Source organism: Leptonotus elevatus, chromosome 8 (assembly GCF_054856555.1).
Source record: "Leptonotus elevatus isolate MCC_2025b chromosome 8, RoL_Lele_1.0, whole genome shotgun sequence".
Taxonomy (NCBI): Eukaryota; Metazoa; Chordata; class Actinopteri; order Syngnathiformes; family Syngnathidae; genus Leptonotus; species Leptonotus elevatus.
In genome coordinates this window covers 4,870,014-4,887,618 of record NC_141246.1, presented here as the reverse complement: position 1 = coordinate 4,887,618, position 17,605 = coordinate 4,870,014, and the positions used below count along the sequence as shown (strand labels likewise).

The window sequence follows — 17,605 nt, the reverse complement described above, 5'->3', positions numbered from 1 at the left end:
TGAGAGTGAGAACAAGCACGAGGGAATACTTTTAAAAGCGTTTTGAGTTTTAATGAGCTAAAAATGTGCTTAAAGTGTGTCTCTTCATATCTGACAGGGTTTCACTTGAATTCATAAATGTCTGACGATGCATTTATATTAGAGCTGTCAAACGATAACAATTTTTAATCAGATTAATCACATTTTAGAATTTTGATTCATCATGATTATTTAAATAATTAAAAAGGCTTTTTATCAACATTTTTGCCCGCCAAATTTGAAGAGCACCTCTTATGTGTTATTATTAAACATCGGCTGTCAAGCTAAAAGGTCATCTGTGGTCAAAATTACGTGTGATTAATCTGCGTTAAAGTAGCATTAAGGAACTTTTCAACTTTCATAAAATATTTTCATAACTTTTCTGATGAAACATCGACTTAAAACTAGTTGAATGGTACCTTTTCCATGGCCTGAGGGGGTCTGTATCATTTTTACTGGCACGAAGCAACTTTGAGGAGGATGGTAGCAACATTGCCACAAAAAAAAAACTACAAATGTGCTGACTGCTTTATGGCATATACGTCACTTCCTCTTTTACGCATTTGTTACAAAGACGGAAGTCAATTTGAATGTTGACGCAGGATTACTGCTTTCCTGGCAGAAGCTGCAAAACAACAGAATTTTTTTGTCTGAGGAGACAAAAAAGAAAAAGGGAAGCTTACTCGGGTAAAAGGACAATCAAGGATCAATAATGGCCCGGCTTTCACTCGCTGGCGTGAGCTCAACAACGACCCAATGTGCTTGTCCTCATGGGAAATATGGTCTTCCTTCAGGCATAACATTACCGCTTTTATTCATATGGCACCGCCATAATCAACATAAACTGAAAGTTCCTTAGTGTTGCTTTAATACATCATTAATGCGGCATTTTTGGGTGATTAATCAATGAATTAACGCTTTACCTTTGCCTGCGCTAATTAATATGTAATACAGAGCAGCGTGACAATAGCGAAATGCAAAAAATTTGGATAACGACCTTGCGAACTCTCCATCATCACGTGTGAAGAAGCAAGAACCTGCGAGTGGCACAAGTTTCAGGAAAAAAATACATAAAAATAAGAACAACAGCTTATGCTATCATGTGTGGATGAAGGCGCTTATCAGAGCTATTCCTGGTTGCTGCAGAGATTTTGTTGGGAATTTTGCCGAGCTGTCACAGTTATCTCCCCGAGATATTGTTTGAACTGGGAGTGTAAGCGCTGCTGAAAACGGCAGAGCTGGCATATTTACACCCCCGGCCTGCACAGGAAGGAGGGGAGAAGAGGGAAGGTAGAATTGTGGGGGGAGGCGGGGCTGGGGGGGTTCTGTCACCTGCTTGACAGAATCATCTCACCGCATTGTTTCACCCTCTCGCCTCATTAGAGCGGCCTGGGACGCCTTTTACAGGGGGCGTTTATTTTATCAAGACGATGGCGACGCCCTGAGTGAACAACAAGGAGCAAACATCCTCTGGGGGAGTCCATAAAAAGTGACATTTACATGGGAGTGAATTGGAGTCAATCCAAGTAGGCCTCATCACTTTTCGACTTGAATACACCGCAGAGCCCAGATTGAAACCCAAAGGGTTATATTTTGCTCTTGTACGTTTAGGTTATTTCCTGGAGCTGCCATTTGCGTTGTGGGACACCATGGGAGGGTCAAAGAAGCGTATTTGTTGAGAGGATGATATTTGCACCTATTTCATATGACAAAACAACAACTTGGGCAAAGAGCGCCACTTGCAATGCTTTGCCTCCTGCGCGTAATTGTGCAAATATGTCAGGCAAACACAAACGCTCTCTTCCTCTCACGTTTTTCATCTCCAGTCCTCAGGAACGTGCTGCTAGCTTTGTGTTAGCACCCTCCCCCTCCCCTCCATTCGGCAGGCCCACGGCTGGTGTGTTTTGTTTGGGTTTTAATCAAGTTCAATTGCATCTCCATCAACTCACTCTTGTCTGGCTTTCACGTCTGGCCGGATTACGACGAGGAGTCTTTTGTGACGCTTTCTTCGCTCTCGTGAGGGAAGCGGAGGGCCTCTCCTCCTAATTGGAGGGTAAATAGCAAACTAAAAACGTCAGAGAGCTGCTTTTGAGGTGAAGGCAAAGAAAGAAAGAGGACGGCTACAAAAAAGGGGAAATGAAAGCCTCTGTAAACTGTGTTCATAACACTTTTTTTCACTACGAGTTCTTACTCTGCAGCTTTCAACAATAGATGAAAATTCACTTAAAAACTTTTGAAACAAATGTTCTGTTTTTTTTTTAAATTAAAAATAGAATTTGACAGTTTATTTACTATTATTATTATTTTTATTTTATTTTTACACTTTCTGCACATTGTAGGCTTTACTGCTCATTTTGTTGTGACTTCTTCCTACTCCTTTTTAGACTAGCAGTTCATGTTTTCACTTGGAATATTATATGGGTTTTTGTTTTGTTGGTATTATTGACTCGTGTGTGTGTGTATATATATATAAATAAATTGACTGTATGTTTGAAATGAACTTTAAAACTTCAATTATTATTCTGGAAAAATGAAACAGAAAAAAAATATTCAGAAAAAAATCAAAAAAATCAAAAAAAAATCAGAAAAACATAAAAAAAGTTATTCCAAAAAACAGCACACAATATATATATTATAATATATATATTATTCCCAAAATAATTAACCTCCTCCCACCACCAAAAACAACAACAACAACAACAACAAAAAACAGAAAAACATTCTGAAAAAAACTATTCCGACCCCCACCCCCCAAATGAATGCAATGCGCTTCTGTAACAGCGACTCTACCATTTATGGTGATAGGAATTTAGCTAGACAAAGTGGCTGGGGAGTTGGAAGTCTGGGCTTCCCTGCTCAAGCTTCTGCCTTGCGGCACCATCCTGGATAAGCGTATAGATGATGGATGGATGGATGGATGGATGGACGGATGGATGGACGGATGGACGGATAGGACTTTTGCAAAGTCAGACGTAAACAAATAGGCTTAAATTGAATGCCTAACTTTCACCCTGTTGCTCCTCTTAAATGATAACTGAATCTTGAATTTTGTACTGTAGTACGGTTGTCATATTTACGGGTCGACTGCGGTGGAAACATAATGAAAGAGTCCACGCAATAAAAGTACAATAAAGCCGAGCCGTAATGCTATGGGCAATTAAACGGGGGGGCCGCGTGACAAAAACCCTCATCCATATGCATTGGCGAAATCCATAGGAATTGCTCAGTAATCCGCCGTGTGTCTGAGGCATGGGCACACAATGGCACTTTTATCATATGCTTATCGGCGGCTCTTGTGGAGCTCGATCTTTTGGCCCCCCTCAATCACGGAGCATATTACTCCTCTGTCAGAGCAAAGCACTTCCTAACGACAGCCGGGCCAGCTGGGACCGAGCAGAGGGCAGGAGGCACGCGCATTAACATAATAATCCAAGCGCGCTCCCACAGGCCCCGCGGCCAGACAGCATATTAGGTGAGGGGAAACCCCCCACCCCCCACCCCTCGCACACTTCCCAGCTACCCGCCCGCCTGCACCACAACTCGTGGAGGTCATTGGAGAGGCGGAAGCGGCTGCGCGGTGAGCGGGTCAACTTGTGGAGAGGCTCTAATGGTGCGTGCTGCCCTTGATGTTGATGAAAGATGCACAGAAGAATGATTGCTTAAGTTGAAATGTTGGTTAAATTTGAAAAAATAAATAAACAATTGTGATTAATTACAATAATATTTAAAAATACAAAATAGATAATTAACTCCATCAAATTGAAATTGGCTTAAGGAGACAATTTGAAGGGAAATGATCTTATTTCAAGGGATGACCGAAAGTGTTATAGGGAAAATATGTTAAAATAATATATAATAAAATTAAATGTTAATTGAAGAAAACATAGCCAAGGAAAATGATTACATCATCGCAGGATAAGAACAAAAGAAAGAATTAAAGAAAGAAAGAAAAAAGAAAGAAAGGAATAAAGAATCATATTTTGAGTCAATCATCATTAATAAAAAACTATATTAAAGGTGAATAAAATAAAAAATAATAAATATTAAATTACTTAAAAAACAATCAATTTAAATGAAATATAAAATAAATTAATTTTTAAAAAGTCAATAGCGTCAAGGGAAATCATGAGTTTATTGCAGACTGAGGATTAAAAAAATGTTAACTTTAATATAATAACAACAACAACAATAATAATAATAATAATAATAATAATAATAATAATAATAATACACACACAAACAAACAAACAAATAAATAAAGAGACTGCAAAGACAAATCGTGATCTTCCTGCAGATTAGGATGAAGAAACATGCTAGGTTGTTTTGCAATGCTAACATGCTAACAGCTGTCCAACACACAGAAATGCTGCATTGGAAGAAGGTGTAGATATGGCGCTGCATGAACTTATTTGGTCAAATGTATGAAATGTTTTGAATATAAAACATTCCTTTATTTTTTATAAATAAAGGACAATATGATGGAAGGTTTGCTGGAGGTCAAAATGTGGTGTGATGAACCAGAACAACAAAAAAATTATTTACAGTATTGGAAGCAGCCATCTTTGTTGTTTGGGACAGATCTGTCGTGGATACGCTAACATATGGTGAGACGTTGCAAAGCAGGCTGACTCGTATTCCTGAGTATAGGAAGCATCTCCTCGCCTTACACATCAGCTTTGAGGACAAGATGGAACAAGGGATTGTTGGGGGAGGGGGGGGGGGTCCTGGTCCTTCTTCCCTGTGGCATTAACTGAGGTCTGTGATCTTTTGCACTGTGAGTCCCATGGTGCCGAGCTCGGCCTTCTAAATCTCATGAGACACTTGGGTTTTTTGTTATAATAAGCCAAAAATACATAAAATAAAATAAAAGCCATGCAGCTATGACACACTGCTTATGCCCGGAGACACGACAACAAAAGGCGCAGCGTAGCAGCGACAACAAAACAAGACACTCGAGAAGAAACTTCATCTTCTGAGACCTCTAGGAGAATTGTTTAATGCTAACATGCTAAAAGTTTGGAGGCTAACATCAGGCATTGCATTGGAGCAACCCGAATGCAGAAATCGTTTTGGCAGATTAATACATTTTGCCCAGCAGTCGGGTAGTAATTCAAATGAGAACAGGAAAAATAAAAACAGGTAGTATGCTAGCAAAAGCCTCGATATAAGCAGTTTCGCATTGCAGTTTGCGAGGCAAAATTAGCATTTTGCTGAAACTGAGAATCAAACACCGAGATGGTCCCAAAAAGCTTCGCTGGCCTGGAGACACGCGTCTTTAAGTGGCGCAACACGCCAGTTGGCGGTTAAGGCTCGTGTAGCTAGGTGCTACCTACGCCACACCAGCTAGCTAGCAACAAGACTCGGCTGGCTTGTGCTCCTAAACATGTTACAGTCACTCGTAAGTCAGTAACCATCGTGCATGGCTTCGAATAAGCTACAATCCATGCTAATTGCTAAGCTCACCTAAGATTGACAAGGCTAGCGAGTTTAACACCGTCGAATGAAGTGCTTGGGTGATTGAGAACACTTTTCACAGATGTCTGGTTGAACGCAGAGAACATCCAGCTTTTCACAGTAAAATAGAAGCGGAAGCTTTAAGGTACTGAATCGATAACGGTTTTATTAAGAATTGACAAAATGCTAACATGCTAGCAGTTGGATGCTAATATTTAGCATATAACAAGTTAGCAACCTGGTTGGTTTATTTATAGGTCACATAAATGGTGGAAAGTTTTGAAATAAATCTTAATTGTCTTTTATTATAACACAAAAACTGTCATGTAGACAGGGGGGTGTAGACTTTTTATATCCACTGTATAAGCGCACAACCTCCGCCAAGCAGAGAACAGTAGAAAGTCTCCGAGGGTTCATCACAAAGACGGAAAGCAGTCATAATTCTCACTCAAGTAAAAATCACTATAATGCTATTTAATTGTGCGGGCAAAAAAAGAAAAAAAATCTTTTTTTTTTCTTTTCAAAAAGAGCATGGTAATTTTACCCTGTTCAATTATTCAGCACACATTAATAACAGTCTCGGTGCCGGCTGGAGTCGAGGAAATCTCACCGAGGGAGAGAAAATCCCGTCTTTTAGCGACTCTAAAACATGTCGGGATGCATCGCGTACGGACAATACGTACGACGGACACGTGACGAAAACATACGTTGAAATTGATCTTTTTAATCGGCCGAGTAGACTCACACATAAAAAGGGAGGAAAAGGTCACCCCGGGGGATGCGATGAAGGGCAGCGCTAACTATGAACTTAAAGAAACGGCGCGCTCAAAAAGAGCAATGCAAATGAGCATTAGAGTGAACTGTGCACCAGGAAAGGTAATATACATAATTTGAGAGTGGAGTGGGGTTGGGGGAGGAGGGAGGGGGGCGGGGTGCATGAAGCAACACTTTCCCCACTTAATAATTAATACAATACAGCACAAATGCATATCATCCGTCCATTGTGCCGTGACTTCTAAGTGCACTGGAATGTGGGATGAGATGAAAAATTAGGAGTGTAACTAACTGTTCAAAGTGGGCGCTTTAACACTCAATATTTGTGTGTGAAACAGAACATAAGCTGGAGTTAATGGGGAGGTATAAAGAAGGTGGGGAGGTCTAAAGAAGGTGGGGGGGGGGGTGAAAACCAGGCCGAACCCACACAAAAATGGCGGCAAAACAAATGAGGGTTATACAGTGAAAGGTGAGCTAGACCGCATTAACAGGCGCTGTACGGCTGTGTGTTTTCTTTATGACATGAAGAGGACTATAAATGCAGAATACTCAACTCAATTTCAACTTCATTTGTAAAGCACTTTAAAAACAAACATCGCTCCATTTAAAGTGTTGTACATGGAATAAATAAAAAAATCTGGCATGCAGTAAAGACAGGTAAAACAAAATCCAGCCTCGAGATGATATTAATGCATTAATATTACTTTTATTTACTTGTATACCTACCTACTTATAATATTAATTAATTTTATTTTGTGTTATTTGATTTCACTTGCCCCGACTGCAAGACTGATGATACGAGGACGATATTATATGGGTTCAGTGAAAACAATAAAATAAAAAAACTGACTTGAACTCATACTGTACTGCAGTGTGATAAATCATTTTATCCTGCGATAGAAGTTGTTGTTGTCGTGTTTGTGGGTCTGTTTAAGCGCGTGTGTGTTGTTCGACAATTTTGTCCATATGTGTGGGGCTTGACTGGTTAAAATAAAAGTTTCCCACTCACTTGTGAACGTTGTAACGTGAGGAATCACAGGAATTCCAGCGATGTCAGCCTAGATCGATGTTTGACGTTTGGTGGCTCCCTTTACAACACGTCGCTTTGCATCACTTTTTTTTTTTTTTAATCCACAAAAAGGCAGCGGCAGCGGCAGCGGCAGACACCGTTTGCTCCATAAATATGACGTAAGCGGTCAATCGGCCGGCGGGCGAGCGCGCGCTGGCTAACCCGGAAGTAGATTTGTGTTAAAGAACGCGCATTTGACACCCCCCCCCCCCCCCCCGATTGCCATTGGCTCGCTTTAGCTGTCAATCAAAGCCAAACTTGAAAGGAAGTATATGGTTGGTTGGCAAACCATGCTTTACGTGAAACAGAAGCAACGCAAGTTTACATGATAAATAGGAAGAAGTTACAGATTGGCAAGAGGACGGGCCTGGCCCCCTAATGCCCGCCCGTGCCGCCGGGGTCCGGCTTGGAAAGCAGTTGTATTTGACAGAAAAGTCTTGTTTTCAAGGATCGAATCGTCTTTGAATTATATATAATATAAATGTACAAATTTGATTGTACAGTATATATATATATATATACTGTACAATCGAATTTATAAATTAGTTTAATTCAAAATATATGAAAATTGTGTTTTGTATATGCTTTATTGTAGTAATAGTAGTACAATAGTAATTTAGTAGTATTGTAATTTAAGAATTGTGTTCAAATGCTCAAATAAAAACAATTTGTAAATTTTATTTCAAACTGTCTTTTTTTTGTGTGTAACTTGCATTTTATTGTGTTTTTTTAAACTTTTTTTTACTTTTTGCGTTTTAAACAACAATCAAACTGTCTTTAATTTATTATATTTTTTCCAAATATATGTTATTTTAGCCTTTTTTGTTTCAACTTTAAAATCAGGTCAAGGCACAAAAAGCTTTGGAGATGTGGAAAAAGTCCTGATTAAACGAAAATCTGCTGACGCCTCCCATGTTTGTTTGTTTACGAGGGGGCAAAGTCAGGAGGTGTTTAAAGCTGATGCTGCTCCTTCAAAGCCGCCGCCACTGCATCCGACTTCCTGTTGTCGACGTCCTACAGCAGCCGCCGAAAGAAAGGAGTTAATTAGAAATACAAATTCTCCCAGATTGTTATTAATGGGAAGTGTAGAGTAAGCAAGGCAGTTTTTTTTTTTGCGCCCGGGAGTAAACTCTCAGGTAGCTTTGATGTGCGGCCCGCGGCAGGTTCGCTCGCTGCTGGGACGTTGCCAGCATCAGACATCTGGCTACTTTGTTGTCATTGGCTGACGGCGCTCCCGGGGGAGCACTCTGGTGACACGCCGGGTCCTGGCAGAGGCTGGATGCTCAGCACATTCGGGGAGTGGATTAGAGCTCGGAAAGTCTCAAATCTCTACGGGAGTCCGAGGGGGAGGAGCTCGCCCGGGAGTTCCTCAGGGCTCTGTTGTGACACCACTGTTTATTTGCCGTACCTTCGATTGGGATTTGGAGGATAAACTGACACAAACGAGCAGTTACCATCCAGTATGTGCGGCAGTGACGAATATTGAGAATATTTTTCGAATTGATCGGCGCACTACACGCTGGACTGATTGCTAGTCAATCTGTATAGAGATGGACAACCATTCAAACCAGTTTAAGAGGCATACCGATTACTATACTGAAAAAGCAGCTGTTCTCTCGTCTCCTCAGTAAGTCAGTAATATTAGTCGTTCCTCGCAGAGGATGAAGATCAAATGCCTGTGAGCATTATATTTTGTGCATGTGAGCCTGCTGCAACGTTTGCGCTCTGATAGGCGTTGCTAAGGTAACAACACTGGCATATACAGTAAACCCCACCATCATTAGTTCCGTGTACTTTTGTGGAATTTTTTTGTACAGTTTGTAACTCCATTTTATTATGTCTCTTGTTTATTTTGGGTGCAATTCCACTGTCAGTCACTAGATGGCGGCACACTTGTTATAATCTGAGACGGTTCGGATGTGAAAGAAGAAGAGTGAAAATAGGAAGTATTCTGATTTCAAGCTCATTTGAGTTTTTGCTGAATATTATTGAATTGTAATCCTCTGTAATCCTGATTTTTACGTTTACAGAAAGTGACAGCTGTAGGTTCATTTTATAAAGTACATGTGATGAGTTTGGAAGAAACGGGTTCGTTTAATGTAAACAGAGGGATTGGTACACTGGAAAAAACCAAGGCAAGCAGGAGGAAAACGTGCAAACTCGAGCCCGGATTCGAACCGAGAACGTCTTATCTGTGAGGTGTTTAACACTAGGCCACCGTATTGCAAAATGCTAGCATGTGTGGTTTTATTTTTTTGTTGTTTCTATCTATACATATATATTAGGTCACTCACTACACTGTCACATCTTTTCCTGACTGATGCACTTTTTCCCAGCCTCAAATTGTGCCGCTTCCATTCTCGTTCCTCTCACTTTAGCCTTGAGCTCTCCCGCACTGTCGCTCAGTTTTAAAGCGCGACTTCCACCTCAAAGGCTTGCCTGACATTCCTTCATACAAAACAGTTGTTTAGAGGTCAAAGACAAGAACGCTGCCTAAGCAGCAGCAGTAGCAGCTTTTGGCGGGAGGGCGTAAAGCAGCCGCGGCGTGACAGCGTGAACCTTATTTATGGGATTGATTGAGGTATCCGTGTCTTTTTCCTCCCCTTTTTTTCTCACTCTCCCGGCGTTTCCATTTGTGAATACAAAGCTGTGGTGACCCATAAATATTACATGGTGTGGAGATGCAAAGCAGGAATTAATGACTGGGGCGTGTGTGCATGTGAGAGTGAGAGAGAGTGAGAGAGAGCATGGCAGGTCCCAGCGGGATTCTGCTTAGACAGGCGGGCATGGTTAAGGGTGTGGTCACACACGCACACACACACGCACGCACACACATATTATAGGGAGGGTGCTAACCTGCTTGTCTCTATATGTTCGCTCCTTTACTTACTAACCTCTTGAGTCAGGCATGGAACAGCAGTATAGTTATATATATATATACACATAATTTAATACTTAAAAAAAAACTATACTGCACAATCAAAATAGTTTATTTAATTCAAAATATATGAAAATTGTGTTTTTTTCATCATTAGTTGATTTTAATGTATGAAGTGTATGAACCTTTTGGGATGGGTGATCATTGTCTGTTTTATATTATATATAATATTGTTGCAATGCAATAATTGTATTATTAGTTTTTTATTTTTTATTTTCTAATATAGAAAAAATGTTGATGGTTAAATACAAAACTGTCAACCAAACAATGATCCAAGTCAATATATACACGACACAGAAGCAATTGTAAAAACAAACGTATACCTTGAATCTATAATATAATCCAACTACAAATATATACAGAATAAAATTAAATCAAACAGTATGTCATAAAACAGAAAAGTAAGTCAAGCGTGTATTTTAGTAAAAGTGTGTCATAATTTTATGAAGGTTGTCCAAACGCTGCATACAACTCCGAATGTTAGCATCATGCTAATGCTAACACACGAGCAGAAGCTACCACAATCAAGTGCTATAACATCATGACATTACCTGGCCTTCATTCATGACTACTCACGCAACTCTGAATGTTAGCATCATGCTAATGCTAACACACGAGCAGAAGCTACCACAATCAAGTGCTACACCATCATGACATTACCTGGCCTTCATTCATGACTCCTCACGCAACTCTGAGCAGCAACATTAGCACTGATGCTAATGCTAACGATACCATGAAGGCAGATGTTTCGGGATTGCCACGATGACGACAGACGCTAAGGCGGCATAGCACCGACACAGTCACATGATGTTTTTTCCTAGGCTCTAATTATCACAGTGTTGTTTTTATTATTATTTTTCAATGTGACCAATATGTGATGACATAACTGATGATTAAACACTGAGCTAATTCTAAACTACTTGCATACAATAAACATGGCATCAATAGTACACAGAGTAAAATCAAAGTTCTCTTTTGCTTTCTACTTAGCTAGATGAATGGTTTAAGGAGCGCCCACTTGACACCTGTCACCCAACCAACCACGCACCATTACCTCCTGGAGGGGAGGACACAAGGGGGTCGTGGGGGGGCGGGGGCGATTCATTCCTAGTGAACCAGTGGAGCGTTTGAACATCATTAGCGTTACAGACCTGCGTCTTCGTGGCCCTGTCCAACCTCTTGAACGGCTCACTTTGATCACCGCGCGTCAACACCGCCGGCTGTATGCCGCATACATTAAGATAACGTTACACTCACACAGTTGGCAGATAGCGTTCGTGCTAAGGCTAATGGCCACGAGGAGTACAGGAAATGAAGATGGAAGAAAATGCGGAGATGGTCCCTTCGATGCAGCTATAAGTTTGATTTTGAAAGACAACCTTGAAAGAAAATGAAAGGATCTAGTACGTTTCCCTGAGGGACTCCACTAGAAATTATTTCTGAATGTTTGTTGTTACTTTGGTTGGATTTCCCAATCAACTTAATTCAAAACCATTTACATGGACAAAGAAGGTGTTGGGACATGTGGACCATTGCACATTTTTACTTAATATTCTTTCTATTATAAACTAAAATGGTTCAGGACCTTTCATAGAAAATTAATGGCTCTCGTAAAGTTCCCTGAGGAACTCCATTTGAAATTTTTTCGCAGGATTCATATATTTGAATTTTTCTTTTCAATTTATTAATTTTTTTACATTTTTAAATTATATTTTTAATGCAGTTAGTTTTTCATTGGAAATGCTTATTGAATGTTTATCAGCGATTTTTGTTTTGTTTTTAAAACATTTTTCTGGGTTGGTTTCCCCAATACATTTCAGTGGCCGTCAATTATGCGGATTTTTGCTATTCATGGCCGGCCCGGTTTTTATTCCCCGCAAATAGCCGGGGTACTGTACACCTTATGGCCAAAAATATTGGGACAAGTGAATATAGGTGTGAGTATTTGGAAAATTGACTAATTGCACCGACAGTAAGTAAAATGGGCTGAAAAAAAAGATTAGCTGCAACTCCTCTGGGAAGGAAATATTTGAGTTGTATTTTCTACGCCGGTCAAATACTAAACTGTACAACATCAGGGACATACACAGCTTTGGATGAATGTAAATAGACAGAAAACTAGCATCGCTTTCGATCGTGTTGGGCTAACAAGGCGTCATCCTCTTTGATAGACAATAAACAAACGCAGGTGAGAGTGACGATGAACAGCGGCGCCGCTCGGCTGTGCGACACACAATCGCATGCAGTGGAGGGAAAATGATCATTATAGCTGATGAGGCGGCGATGACAGCGTGACAGGCGAGAGCTTTTTAATTTGTCGGATCACATCGTGACACGCGCCATCACAGGGCGGAGGAAATCTTTTCATTTGTGCAGAAGAAAGGGGGAAAGGAGGTCAATTAGCATCACGCCGCTGACAAGCAATGTATTACCGTGCGGGACAGTCAAACTAATGAGGGATGTTCGCCCCGGTCTCAGCCCGACTTCTACGCGGCATTAATCACTTTGCATGGCACTTGACATGCTTTATGTACGGGAAGGTGTTACTTCCTTCGCAAGGCGCCTTTTACCTCGGCGGAGCGCGTGTTGTCGCAGGAGGTCAGGTTCACTCAAGTTAGGCCTCGTTTCCATTAAATGCAGTACACGGCATGACGCGCTCTCGAGTGCATGGAAACGTTCTGACCTTGTCCAACTGAGAGATGTGAGTTTGGAGTAATACACAATGACACAAATTGTAATTCCTCCCTATTTAGCGTAAACTATCTACTCTAGGATGATTTTTTTTTTTCAACTTTGATGTCAATGGAGTAAATTTGGATTGAAAATGTCCAAAATGTTCCAAAAATGGCAGTTTCAAGAACGTTTAAACGGATTACGCTATGTGTATGTCTCGCAAACCTGCGAGTTTATGTCTCGTAAAATGTATGATGTTTATTCTTACAAATTTGCCACTTTATAATGTTACAAATTTGCAAGTTCATTTCTCGTAAATTTGTGAGTTTTTTTCTCGTAAATTTGTGTTTTTTTCTCGCAAATCTGTGCGTTAATGTCTCATAAATTTATTTATTTACTCTCACAAATTTGCCACTTTATATTGTTACTAATTTGCAAGTAAATTTCTCGTGAATTTGTGAGTTTTTTTGTCATAAATTTGTGAGTTTTTTCTCGCGAAATCTGTGAGTTTATGTATCGTAAATTTATGATTTTATTTCTCACCAATTTGCCACTTTATAATGTTACAAATTTGCAAGGTAATTTCTCATAAATTTGTGAGTTAATTTCTCATAAATTTGTGAGTTTGCCTCTCACAAATTTGCCACTTTCTAATGTTACAAATTTGCCACTTTCTAATGTTACAAATTTGCCAGTTAATTTCTTGTAAATTTGTGAGTTTTTTTCTCTGAACATTATCACCCCCCCCCCCCCCCACCCCCCCCCCACCCCCCCCCCCCCCTCACACACACGCACACACACACTTTTTCGTGTTTCTAATTCAAAATTTTATGTTGCCAAGGGAGAGTGGACGGGAGAGTTCTTTAAGTTTTGCATTTTATGGCAAGTCATCAAACTTCACTGCTACACTCAAAGATGAAAACTAAAATGTTTCCTAATTTAGTGTCATCTTTTTATTTTAATGCATATGGTCAAAATTTAGTAGCTACTGAACAAAATGTGCAGTTTGTTTTTTTGAAGGACCACTTAAAAAAGTAAATAAAAAAATAAATGTCAAACGTGCGTGACCAAATTTCATAAGTGAAAATGGCTTCAGGGGCAGAATTTTAAGAAAGATTAAAACAATTTAAGTATATGTTAGGGACAATGGACATGTTTGAAAAATACATAGTAAAACGTGTTTATTGGTTATGTAAATAGTGTTCATGTCATCAAACAGACATATGTGCTATTATATTGTACAGTGACTTCCATCTCACAAAAGCAATATGGCGGCCGCCAAAAGCAGAGTGAAAAGATTTCATTTCATCTTTCTTTTTTTTTTTTGCCAGAGAGGTTTTTATTTGAGTGTCCGTCAGGTATTATATGCCTTCTTCCCCTCCATATTGATCCATACTACCTACAGCTATGTGACACTATTATGAGACTTGACCTTATCATCTGCTGCCCCAGCAGCCTGTAGGCACGCACGCAGCGCGTCGGACTCGGTTGAAATCTCAGGCTACAGAAACACTAGCAAGCAAGCAACACAATCCCAAAAGGTTGGCACCTGCTTGGTGGTTTGTGGAGTTTTTCCACCTTTAATTAGCCATGGCATCAAGTTGTCAACCAATAAAACAATATAGCAAAAAAAAAAAGGGGAAAAAAAGATAAATAGCATATTAATATGCAAGCCATATAACTGTTTGCACATTCAAGGAGAGTTTGTTACATTTAAACCGTGATTCAATTTCAAAATTATTTTTGCTTAGGCTATATTTCGGATATGTTCAAATGAGCTTTTGTGGACCAAAAAGAGGTTAGTATCATCCACAAACAAAACTTTGTCAAGTACTTTCGAAAAATGAACACTCATTTATACAGAGTAAAGAGAAGTGGTCCTAGTATGGAGCCCTGTGGGACCCCGTGTTTAATTTTTTTTTTCTGTGTAACGGCCTATCGTCTTTGGGACTATTTGCCAGCCTGTTGTTACGGATTCTACTGCTTTTGATGTGTTTAGTCTTAGTTTAGCTGCAATATAGACAGCATTTTTCCATGAAAAAAAACAACAACCTAGGATTAAACATAAATGTGTCTACTAAAAAGTGAAAGACAACTGAACTGCACTTAGGCTGTGATTCTTTCTCATACCACTAGAGGGAGCCAGCAGCGATTTGCTACGTCATTATCTTCCACGGCCAACCACGAGAGAGAGAGAGAGAGCGAGAGAGAGAGAGAGAGAGGCCCTACGACGTCGAACCATCCCCTTGTTTTTATCCAATGCATTTAAACAACACATTAAAGCCTCGGAGGCGTGATCACCATCGCAGGTACAGAGCAGACGATCAAATATAGATAAAGCCTCCGTTTCCCGACCTCCCGCTCCCGCTCGTAAGACTCGGAGTCGGGAGGAGGGAGCTGGGAAGCAGTCGGGAGACTTCATCCACTTCCCTTCTCTCACTCCCTCCCGCTTCCGAGCGGAGATTCGGTAATAAAAACAGCTGTCTCTGGTGGTCTGGTGTGTAATTGGGATTGTTAACATGGAGAGCTCCTGGGGGACGATGATGGTGGGGGGGTGGGGGGGGGGGTAGAGCAGCAGTAGGCGAAGCTCTTTGTGTAAAGAATACAGCAGTGAGGGAGTGTAGAAGAAGCAAAAAAAAAAAAAAAAAGCAAACAAGTCACCTGAGTTGTAGCTTTGCTGCTTGCGCTCGCTCTGTTTTACTTTTCTTTTCATACGCTGCACTTTTCCGCTGCCGGAGAGCCTTGAAGTGAGCGCTGTGTACTTTTCTTCTTCTTTCTCCCAGCTGAACTCCACCGAGGTTTGGCTTTAAAAAAAAAAAAAAATGTTTTCATGGTTTTTTTTTTAAGCAGAGTAAGTCTGCACACCTTGCAGCAAAAAACCCATTGTACTCTCAATTACTGTACACGTGTGACGGCGCCTGGAAGATGATTTGCACAGATGTGAAGGAACAACTGCACAACTTGCCTTTCCTGGAGGCTTTCTTGCCGTTATTTGAATTTAGTTTTCACAATCAGATATTATCTTCTCTTTACCACTTCCATCAAATTAAGTAAAAATAAACTATTTTACATTATAATGGCAAATATTTTTATTTAAATACATTGACAACTGCTACCATCTGAAATAAATATGCGGATTATGGTTCTTTTTTTTTTATCAAAACAATTCATTAAAATTATGCATTTCAATTTTATTTATTTGTGCAAAATCTTACTACTGTATGTTGGCCCTTGCTGTTTTGTTATCAAAAAGAGGCATTATGCTAAATGTTTGTTTTCATAATCGTCGCTAAATTATAAGATGATACATTTTCATGCCACAAAAAAATATTTTCCACTAATTAATTTTTTGTACAAAATCCCACAAAAATCTTTTTGGGAATAATACACTGCATGTATAGTATGCCATGTATTATGCGCGGCAATTCTTGTACATGCTAAAGTATGTTGGTAACATCCATTTATAAGTATGTGAACAAAATGATGTGTTCTCAAGTCACAAAAAAAATGTTTCCTACAAACCAATTTGTTGTGAAAAATCGTACTAAATTCCACTATATTCGAAAAATTGTTAATCCAATATGGTCATAAAAAAAATTGAGTAACCCACAAAACAACCACAAAGAATGGCTTTGGACCCAAAAAAAAAAAAGGAGATATTTTTGGAGCACAACTTTTGTGTGGGTTATTAATTTGACCCAATTTTTTGGGTAACGCAAGAAGCTGGGTGGGTCCTTTTTTGACCCTTATTGGGTTATTTTTTGACCTGCTCAGATTTTGCCATATTGCTTGACTTGCACTACATTATTAATGATGATAAAATCCTTTTATTGGGGGAAAAAAAGTGTTATTTTCAATAACACAAAAACTGCTGGGTCAAAAAAAGAAGCCAATTTTGATCTAAAATCGTACCAGCACGTTACTTGGCTCAATTTGACTCAACTTGTCCCAAATCTGGGTACAAAACAACCCCCCAAAATGGGTTGTGTTGATACAAAACAACCCAAAGTTGGGTCAAAATGACCCAAGTTCATTGTCATCAAAACCCAGGAGTTTTTAAAGTGAACGAAATTTGCCTGTGTTTGCTATGGAGTTCTACATTAATCTCAACCACTGCTATAAATGATATTTCCATATTTCCGATTCTCACTACTTAATATTAAGTGATTAATGAACAAGATGACTTGTCAAGTCATCTTGTTCAAAGTCAAGTTGAGTTAAAGTTTCCCAAGTTTTTGGCAAGCAATTGCTTATTTTTCGTCCATCTCAGAATTTTTACAGAGATGGTCTAATTATTCATTTACATGCTTTATTATTTAAAGACCTATTTCTGCGTGTTTTTTTAATCACATAAAAAAAAATCACATCATTTGTTTTAAATGTTCTACAAAGCACTACTATATTCAGTGAGAATGCAAAATTTTGCACATTTGTAAAGTATTTGGGATATATTTTCTTATTGAAGTGCTTTTGAATCATCATGCAGGCCTATTTCTTTCTTTTTTGGATCACTCTGTTTTGTGCCAGCCAAAATCCCGTACAAGTGATTTTCATTATCACACCCATTCATTACAAGATGACGTGTTTTCAAGTCTGTTTTCTACGAAATCCCTCCTTTTTTTGTGCAAAATCTTACTAAATCCTTTTGGGATTGGACTACATCGTGTTATGTATTATTC

At 39.5% G+C, this 17,605-nt stretch overlaps 1 protein-coding gene across 1 annotated transcript in view; it reads right to left on the bottom strand.

The window, feature by feature from the left end:
- The window catches only part of LOC147169334 (uncharacterized), a 126,793-nt gene extending 119,515 nt beyond the window's left edge, over positions 1-7,278 (bottom strand). The window contains exon 1 of the mRNA XM_086082409.1: positions 7,256-7,278. The gene's annotated coding sequence lies outside the window, so the exon portion shown is untranslated. The remainder of the gene's footprint in view (positions 1-7,255) is intronic.
- Between the last annotated feature and the right edge of the window lie 10,327 nt (positions 7,279-17,605).